Source organism: Copadichromis virginalis, linkage group LG4, assembly GCF_057382275.1.
Source record: "Copadichromis virginalis isolate Kocher_CV1m ecotype Utaka linkage group LG4, C_Virginalis_male_GT1.1, whole genome shotgun sequence".
Taxonomy (NCBI): Eukaryota; Metazoa; Chordata; class Actinopteri; order Cichliformes; family Cichlidae; genus Copadichromis; species Copadichromis virginalis.
The window spans coordinates 23,184,710-23,198,239 of record NC_140621.1 but is presented as its reverse complement, the minus strand read 5'-3'; positions in this window follow the sequence as shown (position 1 = coordinate 23,198,239).

The following is a 13,530-nucleotide window of genomic DNA, read 5'->3' as shown; positions in this document are numbered from 1 at the left end:
TCAAATGTATTTCCAAGAAAAGAAAACGTTTCTAAAAAAACATTTCTAGTGTTTTTTCCCCACAAGAGGTTTGGAAAACATGCAATTCGGATGTCCTAGAGTGCAATGAAGCTGCAGCAGCTGCAGGGAACAGGTGTTTGTAGTGAGCACAGGGTGAAGGGTAATGAGGTCTGCAGCAAGTTAGATGCATAAAACACAAAAAGGCAACTTAAACAGTGCAATAGTGAAAGAGAAAGAAAAATATAACTTAACCTCAACGGGAGCCATGTTTTTGTGTCTCTGTCAGATTATAAGAGTAGAAGAAAGTAGCCAGTACATCTGGAAAAAAACAGACAGTGGGAAAAGAATTAAAACTAGAAGAGACTGGGTGTTTCTTTTTTCTTCTTCTTTTTTTCTTTTGACGTGGGCTAGATGAAGGAGAAATTTGAATCGCTCACTTTATAGCAGGATCACAGAGTGGGATTTCAATAAATGGGTGAGTGCTGTGCCCAGGTACAGAGCCAAAAGTGCCAGACAGTACATCCAGCTCTCTCTTTCTTTCTCTGCCCTTCTCACTTTCTGTAACTTGCTGTGAAATTCCAAGTAGACGTCAGGAAGTAGAGAATCAGTAGGGACACATTTGTTTTTCAAGAACAGAAAAGAAAAAAAATGCATGAATTGAACGAATAATTTTAATTTCTTGTTGTTTAACCCCTGGCATTGAAACTATACTACAGAACACTGTTTCTTCTGACGCTCTCATAATTTGCTTCTGTGGTAACGCAGCCCGGTGTCACTGACCACCAGAGAGTGACATGAAGCCCTGGGAAAAATCATGCCCCTTCCTGATTTATGATACCTGTGAACACTTCGAATTTCTCTCCCAGACGTGTCAACAAACATCACAGCGCAGGTCTAGTTATGCGTGTGCTTATGTGCGCAGATCCAACGTGCCTGTTTAACACCTTGTCAAGGTTTTCCTCTTCTTCCTCGCGCATTCTCTACCTCTGTACATCCATGCTCAGTGTGACCTTTTGATCTTTGGTCACTGACCTCAAAGCCCTGAAGTCCCCTTAAAGGAGCCTCCTAACAATCTTGGAACATTTGGCTTCCAGATTTTTTTTTGTTTTTGTTTTTCCCTGAACCCTAATCTAAAACTGTTCTTTATTATGTTTGACAATGGTTTTGCTGGACATATTTTTACAGCTATGAGCCTAACAACGATACATGTCAAACGCAGCCTCATCAGCATAAACTATAAAAGTGGAAAACAAACTTGTTTTTCTACTACTTTAAATCAAATTTGATTGGGAATAATTATATGAAAATACAAATAACATGTATATGCATGTATTATATATGGTGGATATGTGGTTAAGAAAATGAACAGATGGATAGATATATATAGAAGCTATATAAATATTTGTATGAGTGTGTCCAATTTTACAAATAGAAATTGATGGGTCTGCTGCAGGCTATATGTATATGATAACATGGACCCAGGAACCTGCTTCCATGTGTCTAACCAGCCAAACTACACCACAAAACCCATGAGAACAGACTCTCCTGTAAGATCCAAGAATGCACTGTTGCATATAAATGACCCACAACAACACAGAAAGACAGAGAGCGAGAGAGAGAGAGACAGAGTGAGAGTGCAGGAGGGAGAATGAAAGACGGAGGGAGAGACAACAAAATACAGAGGAGAAAAGGGCCCCTTCCTTACTGAGGCACACACACAAGCACGCCACAGACACACACAGGCAGGCAAGCCTGTGAAATATGACAGCCCCATGGTGAAGAAGGTGGGGGTGAGGGAAGCCATATTGTAACAATCTGATTCTGTGGTCATTAATCGTATCCTGCTGTTCCAGTCTCCCCGACCGTGTGCGCTGAGCGTATGTCAAACACATTTCCCCTCTCGCGGTGGGCGCACTCCCAGCCTGCTCTAATGCTGCACAAAGACACAAACCCCGAGAGCTCCTGAAGGCAGACAGGCCAGATAATCTCCCCCTCGGACTCCAGCGCCAAGTCCAAAGCCAACCATAAAGACACAGAGAGACACGGGCATACAGGGAATGTCCTTTGGCCTGGCTGCCTTCGAAGCTGCTATTCTATTGTCACACCAAATGCTATGACAGATAATATCATGAATGAAAAGGATATATTTCGGCAAACTCCTTTAGCTACGTCCCTACTGGCCTCATAACTAAGAGCTACTGTTTAAATGTACACTGTCTCTGTTTCTTTCCACATGGCTTTCCAAATAACTCTAATCCTTTCAGTACAGTGGCATGGTTCAAGTATCTGTCCTAAGACGTCTATTCGATGAGATCAAAAGGACACTTAAATGTCAAATTAAGCTGGAAACAAAAGCAAAAGCAATCATTTAAGAAAAACTTCCTTTATGTAACTGATTATAGTTTTATAGGTCTAGTATTCCAGAGCAATCCTAAAATCTATTCCTTGATAAACATAGACAATCTCTGGGCAACCGTCGGTATTTGGCAACTATAAAGTGGTCTATCTTCCTTTTATTCATCTCTCCCTCCATACTGCTTGTCTTGTTCCATCTTTTCCCCTCCTGCTGTGAGCTCCCTCATTAGGGAAGTGATGATGTAACCCCTCTGTTTCATCAAACGCTGTCATTTGTCATTATGACTGATAAGTGCCGAGCTGGGCCAGCCAGGAGGAGGAAGGGTCTCCCTCTGACCTCCTAGCTGTGTCACTAGCTTCGCCTATTAATACAAAGTTCTATCACTTATCTGCCTCACTGCCCATCTCAATGCCTAAGTGCACAATGACAGAAGAAATGAAAAAGCTAAAATGCCTCCAATACTGTTTCCTGGCATCAGTACCAATGCTGTCAAATGTAAAAATATGACAAATATTGTCATCATCTCTCAATCTTTGCATTCCCATATTTTAAACTAGGTCTGAAAACATCTCTGAAACTGCACCGGATTACTATTGCCAGGAACCTGAGAAGCTTCTTGACATACGGAGTCTCCGGAGCAATGGAAAATCTGCCTGAAACCTCATCAATCACAGAAAAGCAGATTGGATGAAAAAAGTGCTTTTCATCAACTACTTTAAGATCCTGACAAGATAATACATTGTGAAGTTGTCACAAATACTTGACTGAAGACACATATTGATTGCAAGCCTAAGATTTTCCAGACTGCAGCTACTGTAAATGCTGCTATTAAGAGAAAATCTCTTTTATGGCTTTCATTAGAGTAGAGGAAATTGTCAACTTTGTAGGCTGAAGAATGCCACATTTATCCGAGTACATAGTCGTTTCCTGGATTTTCCACATGCGACTCTGAATCAGTTGGTTTAGGAAAATGAACCACATCAGAAACAAAGAGTGATACATCAGTAAGTAAGACTTGAGTATCTAAATAAGACGGCAGTAAGAAAATGAACAATGAACACTTGGTGTATGAAGACACACTTAAAGTGATCAGATTAATTTGCCTCTGGTCAAGGGATGAGTGTAAGGAACTGGAGATGTCTTGACAGAACCCTTGACCTGTGGGTCTCGGTTTGGGTGGGTGCTCGTCAGTAGGGACAGAAGAGTGGGGTGATTGATTGAGTTTCTGTTTGTGGGCTCAGCTGGACATCCTGAAGAAATTTCCCCATCCATCAGATCGTCCAGAGTTGGGAAGGTCTGTTTCCAGATGGGCATCATTGTTCCTGGGCCACCCTGACAGACATTTGAAGGACCCGGCGAGAGCCAAAATGTTGTTGACAGCAGCCACAGACAACCCACAGCACCGGCAACTGCGCCTGTCTGTCAACAACCTTCAAAAGTTGTGGCTTACACCACCCTAATCGATAACATGCACCAGATAGGACATGTAGAAACAATAAGTGTCATTACAATTACAAGCCATAACTCAGTAATCATGCACAGAACGCAGATAAAAGGTAGCAGCAATGGTGCCCTGGCAATGATCGCTGTGTCTAGTGACCAGTGAGGCGTAACATAGAGACTTAATTGTGGTGCGAGGCCTAATTGCATGGTCAGGATAGGGGGTAATGAGTTAATCGCAAGCCAGTCATCCATGATGAGAAGAAACAGGTCCCTTGCACAGTAATTACACGGATGGTCATTAACCTCTATGCTTCAGGACTTGAGAGAGGAGGATGTCTTTTGGTATCTTTTTTTACAGTCCAACCTGTAAGCATTTGGACAAGTATGCAGCCTTTTGTACTTGATCTTGAGTATATTTGAGTCAGTTTAATTGCATCTAACATATAATCTAGGGAGGATAGATGTTCATTCAGGGATGTAGAAGTACTCTTGTCAGTTTGCAAGTCATGTTGACATATTGAAAGAGCTATTCAAGAAAAAGGACCATGTAGATATTTAGGGGAAATAATGGGGATGGAAAGCATGTGATCCCACAGTTCCACTGCAAAAGGCATAACATTACTGTCTATTGGGTGATTTCCTCCATGTGGATCCAGGAATAGTGTGTCTGTGTTTACATGAGCTGATCCCCAAAATGTGTCCAGAGACTTGGCACTGCAACTGGCAAAGGCAACTGGCAAATCAGGGCACCCTAATGGAGATCCATTAAGGCCGTCTTCACAGTGAGACCAAGCAGACCAAGAAACACCTATGCACTTTGATCCATGCACTTAAACACGCAAAGCACTATGAAAGATTCCCCGCTTCATATTTTCATAATTGTTGGAGGCTACTTAAGTCAAAGCCAAGTCAGCAAATTTTACCTGGCAACGTATGAAGAGAGCCATTTGTGTGGAGAAGTGTATCAAAAAAATTTTTCTTCAGTGTTTGCTTTATAACACTGAAGAAAATATGAAGGTGTCACATTGAGGTGGTAGAATATGAGCGTCTTTGTCAACCTTGGACTGAAGAAAGTGTCAGTTCACGTTAACAAGGTGTAACCATAAAGTCTCCTAAGTTCTGCTGCCAAACTAAATTCTAGTGTGGAAATTAGACCTGGTACGACTGACTGAATTACTTACAACTTCCTGTTTAAAAAAAGGAGTCAACTTTGAGCAGTAAGTACTTTTGGGGAATTTAGTGTTGGACACAAAATAAGGTACACTAAACTGCTTGAGGGATTTATATTAAAACTACTTGAGGGATCTCACAGTCACAGAAAAAATCTGCAATTTGGACAACCTACAGTTATCACGCCTTCCTCCTCTGTCTTCCTGATAGCGGTGCCTTAATTTACTGGAGATTATGTATCTGAATTTCAGGAGCGGGACCACGCCTCCAAACATGCTCCTTCCGGTTGTCATCTATATAGGTTCCCCCAGTTCTGCAAGCTGTTCATTCTCGTTTACGTGCTCCACCCTCACTCCCTCCTTGTTCCCAATTCTTAAACTCTTTCGCTCCTATTTAGTGCATGGGGATCTGCCAGGCCCAGGAGCTGTCGCCAGTCCCCTTTGAGGCCTTCCCCAAACCGCAGCTCAGTTAATGTCCAAGCATTCACCTTTACCTACTAAAATGCTGTCAAGCCTAAAATGAGGACGTGGGCCCAGCTAGTGAAATACATCATTTCACGATCAGCTTAAAAACCCCTCCGTAGATGTTTCGAGAATGTGGGCTCTCCCTATAGTCTACTTAAATAACCACTTCTTCAGTAATGAAAAGAGATCCACTGGAGGATCGACTACACTGATATCTCCTTTTCTACTGGGGCACCTCTGTTAGTGTCCCATCCTTTCTGTTTTCAGAGGCTAGACAGGATGGGATGTCATGGCAGAAAACTGCCCATTCCCTGTTGACTCAGAGCTGGAAATGAGTAAGCTGAACTCAGACCAAGTCTCACTAGGGACCAGCCGCACCTCACTTCAGACATCCAACCCTTGACATTCTTAAAAAGTCTTTGGTTATTAAGGAAAACAAACAAGGACATCAGACACACACCTCTCTGTGTGATACTGCCCTGGGTTAATCACAAAAATCAAGTGAAGCTATGATAATTTTTAACGTTCAGAAATGGTGACCACCATTTAGTCTATGAAGGAATGTGAATTTGATGCCAAATAATATTTGGAGTAAATGAAATGTGTCTATTTCACATGGAGGCTTTGCAGTTTGTTACCCCAGAAGGAGACACCATGTGCAACCTCACAAATATTTGCCTCAGTGCAAGGGGCTGCACGGTGGGATGTGATTCTCATTCCATAGGAGGGAGCTCTTTCACCCCTTCAACCTACCCCCACATCCTAAGCTCCTATTCTGCTTCCTTCCCTCCCTCCCATCTTGCCACACATCATTGCCCCACTAAACGCTGACAATTGGTGACAAATGGACTGCACTGCACACTGCGCGTCAGTTGCCCCAGGAGACAGTGGCAGACTCAGGGTAGCGAAGAAGTGCAGAGGAGGAGGAAAGGAGCAGGGAGCCCTCGCAGCAGCAGGGCGCCTGGCACAGGTGGCTGAAAATCAATACAGATCCGGCCACTGATTGGGCATGACAGCACAAGAGCAGTGGAGTGTGGGAATCCACTGAGTACCACACACAGCAGATTTGGATGATGGAGGGAAAGAGAGCAAAGAAGAGCCAAGAGGAGAGGGAGGGGAAAAGAAACATTATTCCACATTATTGCAACTAGGGCAGTCCCATTTAAAACATACTCGTTCCAAACTGTGTCTTGCAGCATGAGTGAATGATTGAAGTCATTAGCAGCAGGGAGAATGGGTTATGGCAGCAAAATACACAACTGATTTGGAATGACAGCATTTCAATGATGCATTTCAATGAAACGATTCAGCAGCATCAGCCTTGAACTGCAATTCAGATATATGACATTATCAAGATTGATATCACACACATAGGATAGCATTTAACAACAATGGCTGAAGTGAGCCTATAGAGCAGAGCTAACACACACACATGTGCACGGCATTGCTGTTCTGAAAAAGACAGCTTTGAGGACACAGTTACTCTCATGGGGTTGAATGCATGTGTCTGTTGCATTTGGAGCAGAGCTAATGCTAACCAAGCAAGCCACCCATTTTCTAAGAAGCTTATGCAACCACAGAGTCTAGCTGTTGTGGGACAAGAGGCAAAGTACTGCTCAGTAGTCCATCACAGAAGGCACAAAACTGCATGCATACATTCTACAGCCAACTTTGAATTGCCATTTACCCTAACGTGATTAACTAATGTAGGACAAATATGTCACTCAACTTCACCCAGGAGGTCCAAATCAGGAACTTTCTAACTGTGAGGCAACAGTGCCAGCTACTGTATCACCCCGTGACAAACTAAAGGAAACTCCTTTTCTCTGACATAACCTTTGAGGTGATAAATACTTGGTGGGATGGATGATTGTTATTAAAGAACATCACACGTCAAGCGCTAATACCTTTTCCTACATTCAATCTCACTTTAAAATAAACTTTAGTGAGTAAATGAGCTCCGAAGGTTTCCTGCCGAGGTGCAAATTTGTGTGTTGGCTGAATGGGATGGAGATGGTTGTGGTCACAGTAGTAAATTTTGAAACCTGGAGTAAAATTTGTCAGCCCTCATGGTCTACTAACAAGTCACAAATTTACCTCTTTGGCTGCGAGTCTGACTGTTATGAAATTATAATGGAAAATAACCTTTAACCAAAATATGAAGACAGCATTTTCAAACAACTTTATGACTGACAGTCCACTTCAGCAAGTTCCTGTTATCCACTTGCCAAGTCTGAAGCAAACAGTGAACCATAGAAAAGAGAGACCGTGTCGCACATACACTCAAACAGAGAATCCCTCATTTGTTAAATAGATTACATTCTGACAGGGCGATAAGGTATACTTAATAAAGAAGGATGCAGTTGGCATTTGGGCAATTCAAGTTTTGCATATTTCTATAGCTTATGTAAATAAATTACACTCCCAAAGTAATCACACTGCTCAAGTTAACAATGCAGCTGCTGATATGTTGAGCATATGTTCCGGTTCAGTGCAAATAACAAGGATTCATGTATTCATACATACAAAACCTTAATGACTTTCTGTCAAACAAACTCTTGTTGGGCATTCCACAAATTTCACTCAAAGCTGAGTGCATGAAAAACTGTCACGTTGACCACTTCACTGCTGCTTGGCATAATCATGTGACCAGATGGATCTGCAGGCCAAGAGAGATGCAGGTCAGTGAAAGAAGAGATGCAACAGCAACAAGTCTTTAAAAACTACAAATAAACATTATCTATCATAAGCAGACATAAAATACATCATCTTATAATCACAGAATTATCAAAAACGATGTGACTGAGTCATTGCAGCAACTTGAAGAACTTAATAAACTTCATCCCCAATGGGAAACATTTTTGCACTGTCAGAAAAGATTTAAACTAAGTTTGTAACCTTACCTTAACAGTTTTCAAAGCTTAATTAATGTTACTAACACATTATAAGCTGTTTTAGAACATTTAATTTAGTCAAGCTAGAGGTTCATGTTATTTATTACCAGTAAGTGTACAGTGCAATGCACACTGGTGCATTGAAGTTTACCCTGTAAAACATCCCATTATTTTTCCAGTGGTTTAAACAGCTTTTACTGAATGATTGAATTACTCCAATATTAAAACTCATTGTGTAACATAGAGTAATAGAGTAGTATCTCTTTGAATTGAACTTTCCCTTCTTCAGCTTAAAAATCACAAGGCGAAATATTTTCAAGTATATAAATTTCCATTTGATTTTGATGAATGGTGATTCTTTAACGAGTCTGATGCACTGGCAAACTTAAACTTGACATAAAAGAACTTGGGTGAGTTGGGTGAGTGGCATTCCCACCCTCGTAACCCCTGGCGAAGGACCCCTCCCACATATGACAGTACAAATTAATCACGATCCCAGACAAACCCTCACCCATCATGCAACAAAAGATTTTCCCTGGCACTGTATGGCCCCCTCCAGGCAATAAATTACACGTGGGAGTGTACGTGCACATATGAATGAAACATTCAACAACGGCATCGCATGTCATAAATTTTTATTCATGCATTAAATGTTTCATTTCATTTATTTAAAAGGAACAACGCAATTTAATATAGATCCAATATGAAGCATAGCTGTTGCTAATTTTCAGCTCTTGCTGTCCCTTGTTGGGCTTTACATTCACAAAAGACTCAATTACATAAAACCATTGTACACTAAGATGATAAAACTACAAAACTTACACATGAGCAAATATCTGTGTCCCACCAGCAATGTATGTAGAGTGCATGTGAGCATTGGGTTTGTAAGCGTGTGTGTGTGTGTGTTGACACAAGCATGTGAAGGAAAATTTTTTTGTGCAAGTGTTGTGAGTGGGGATGGGGGGGTGTCGCAGCAGGGGACCGCGATCAGCTGTGTGCAGGTTGCCGTCTTTGAGCTGTGGCTGGGTGGGGGTGTGTGGACATGTCGGCCCTGTGTGTGGGAACCCTGCGCTCCTCACTTCTCATACATTGTTCTCCCGTTCCTACAAACCGTTAATGCCACAAAAGATGCTCAGCCTATTGTGGCCCGGGACAGCTGAGGGAGGGGGGAGGCCAATGGAGCGAAGGCAGGCGAGGGAAGAGAGGTCTAGCCAGACCTGAGCATGGTATAGATGTTTTGGTTACCGGCCCACCTTTTCTCTCCTCCCATCTACACTCCTGCCCTCCTCAACTATCCTCTCTGCTTCCATGCTCTTTCCTCTCCTGTCCTCTCCTGTTCTCTCTCGTCTTTGCTCCCCTGTGCTCCCCACTCCTCTTCTCTTCTTTCCTCTTCTCTCTTCACTCATCCTTGCCACTTAGACCCTCTTGAGAGGATTTGGCTGGGCCGGATTTGGAGGGGGGGGTGCTTATCATACAAAAGAATTAAACCAACTCAAGGTCCAAGCTTTCTCTTCCAGTCTGCAATGGCTAATCTGAGAATCTGTGAAGGAGGGCTTAGGTGATGTTATATTTTCATTAGACTAGATGGCAAACAGGCCACTAATGGTAAGAGCTGTGCGTACCATTGTGATGCAAATGCTGATTATTTCTTTAATTAAAGCACTGGAGGGGGGCAAGAGGGGAGAAGGGGTGGAGTTGACACTGATAGAACTGCATGTACTTACCCCTACTAGACAAGAATTCTCACGTCCGGCCCAGACTGGATATCTGGGGCTTGGGGGGCGGCGGGGTTTAGCTGGTGTGTGAAGTGCTGGGGATTGAGGCTGAGTCTTTCAGTCTGTGACCCAGGGTTTTCATATATATTTATAATGCCTGAAGGCATACATTTTTCTGAACCTCAAAAAAGATCTTTGACTCAGTTACAAGAAAAGCTGACTAACTACACATCCAACAATACATAGAATGCATAACCTGCACTGACAATGCCTATTGAGCATTTACGGGTGAGGTAATATCTTTCTTATTATGTTTCGTATCCTGTTTGTACACATGTGTGTATATTATTTTTATTAATACCACTCTATGCATTTCCAAAGGGGGATTGCTTTGAGCTGAACTGGAGCTGTTCATGAAAACAAATAAATAAAAACAACTGATTGTTGCAATGCTTGTGCGGTTGGAAATTAAGAGACATTTGCTGATGGCTTATACCCATTCAGATAATGTGCATTACAAAGGAAGAAGGTAGAAAAACATTCACTGTTGTGTAGAGGAGCCATCCACCCTAAGGATCTGTACTGTTTGTCCTTGCCACGGTTCTGGTATTCATGGGAAGTCTCTAAGGCTGTAGACCAGATGTGGTCCTAAAGTGACTGCATAGCATGACAGGAACAACTGTAGGCACTGGAGACAGAGGGAGGGAGACAGAAACAGAGCGGTGGGTCAAATGGGTGCAAGAAGTCTCCCAAAACACCTCAGATGGTGGGTGAAAACTGTGCGTATGCATCATGATTGGTGGTGAGTGAGCGCTGCTGCTGCTCATGACTGTCGAAAGTGAATATTTGGAGGTGGTTGAGGGCGGGATAGGAAGGGGTGTGTGAGGAAACCCTGAGAACGTTTTTTTTTCTCTCTTGGCATAGCTGTGCTGCTCTCCAGGACCACGAAGTGTTGCACCCCTGCAGCTTAAGCCTCTGTCTCTTTTTGTCCTCAGCACAACAGCCTGTGGCATTCCATGGCAGCAAATCTGGCTGTGCTGTCACATGGGGGAGATTAGCCAAACTAAGACCTCAATAGAATGCTCACTTTACTCACCCATTCCAGTAGTGGCTGCCCCCCTCTGCTACACCCCCACTTTCCAGGGCCCGAACACCCTCACACACCCAATTTAACCGTTCCTCGTCTAGACAGAGTGCAAAGCGATTATTATTGTCATTATTAAGACTTATAAGCAATGCCCTTTTTGGTCATTGTCACATTCCCAGCAGTACACATGAGCTGCCAAGCAATGAGCCCTATTTCCCACTGGGAAGGAAACTTCCTCCATGGTTGGGCCAGTGCAGCAGACCACCCGGCCAACCTTCAGCTTCTGGGAGTAGATGCAAATATCTTGCAGTGGATTTACATCTATTTCCTATCTATTTTCTTCTCTAACTGTGGCTTCTCATGGCTTCTGGCTCCTCCGGTCCACCTCCCTTTTATAATGTAGTTTTTTTGGGCTTGGTCACAGATATTTCACAGGATTATTCTTGCAACACCGCCACTACCCACAATATCCTCATCTGGCTGGGGACACTGGGAGGAGGATCTTCTGGGAAACAAGGCTCAAGCAAGCAAGAGAGGTTTGTGGCTGCTTGAAGGGACCCGGGCTGAGCAGAACTCTCTCCTAGGGGGTACTGCAAGAACAAAGCCATCTGACTGCATTTACAGACAAAGAGAGAAACACATGTGGTTCATGTTTGTAGCATGTAGGACTTACACCATTTTTCCCTTTCTGTAGAACCCCTTCAGGCTCATTTGCATATGCATTAATGCCCAAATGAGAATTATTAGATTAAGATTTACGAGATTCTCTCTGATTTTCTTTTTTTGACAAACATCTTGCATCAGATTGGAGTCAATACACTGAAAGAGGACACTTCACATATTATTATAGTAGACAGAATCTGATCATGGTTATGATTTGAGAGTTAAGCGCATTGGTACAGTTATTGGCTAAGTGAATCACTCTTTCTTTTTTGGGTTAGTTTTACAGAGATGGGGAAGGCTGAGCTTCATTAGGCCCCGGAGCTGAGGCCAGAGCACGAGTCTAAGTTTGCAGCTGGGGATTGGGGGCCACAGTACAGCAGCTCAGAAAATAATTAGGTTTACTTTCACATAATGGTCTACTGGTCAGATCAGCACCATTGCTAAGCACAGGCAAAAAGCAATTTTATCGCTTCTACATAAAAGGATCTAGCTCACTGCCTCCTAAAATGGATGTCATTAATAGACCAGGTCTGGCTAAAAAGGGGTGAGGGCAGGGACACTGCAGGCAGGGTGATAGCCAATAGATTAGCAAATGATATATGGGCAAGAGCTGCACCTTTCAAACTGGGGAGCCACCTATGCTGTGCCTCAGTGGCACTGCCTCCACCTGTTTTGCATTACAGGCAGGGCAAAAGAAATGGTAAACCTCAGACCACATGGTATATCTAAAGTCATATATACCTAAGTTGATGCATGCATGATAATATAAAAAATCAATGCTGCAACTGAGGATAGTGAACATTTTTACTACCTATCTAATCTCCCTTTCCTTCCAGTACCAGTTCAGTGCTTTCTCTGAAGAGTTTAACTATGGGCACATAATTCACTAACATTGTGCACCACAAATAACAGCTCACTGGTTACTGGTTTCACCAATATGTGTACATTAATTTCTTATAACATCACCATATTTTAGATTCAACTTTAAACACACCATGCAGGCTGACTTTGTTTATCCTCATCTTTCGGTCTGCTGCCTGCTATAGTCAGAGATGTCTGCCAGCTGCAGCCAGCTGTAGCCAGCTCAGCACACTGCAGTCCCGGCCAAGCCTATGCAGGCGTGTTGCACCAGTGGGCCTGCTGGCATTAACTGGACAGATTAAGTCATGCTTTTACACTTGGGAGATATTGCGAGTCCCAACAAGCATTTATGCCACTGATGATCTAACACACCCAATGAAAGATAGCATCAGCCACTCACTGAAATTAAGTAATTCCCATAATATCTCCTACTAATGGCCAAAAATGACTCCTATCAACTTCAATCACAGAGCTAAGCTTGGCTCTGATTATGAGCCAGATATTTCAGTGTCTTTTTGGAATAAAATGCTGTGTTGTTAAAAAAAAAAAAAAAAAGTAAAACTGATAGGGCTAATATGACATTAATAGCTATGGCTCACTGCAGTGCTGGGGGTTATGGTTGCATAAATGATCAGAGTTACTGTGCTCTCTGTCACTAAATGCGTATGGCCTTTTGGGTGTGTGCCTTCATCTTTCACCTCCATGAAAAATAAGGCGCCAGAGTTAAGTTTACCTCTCTTTGTCAGGCTTTGGGTTCCTGTCAAACAGACAAACCCTAATCACCTCCTCTTGGCAGTTGACCCAGTTAGGCTGGCTTTGCAACATGGAAGCCTTGGGCATATCCAGCACATCCATTATGAATTAATCCCAACTCATT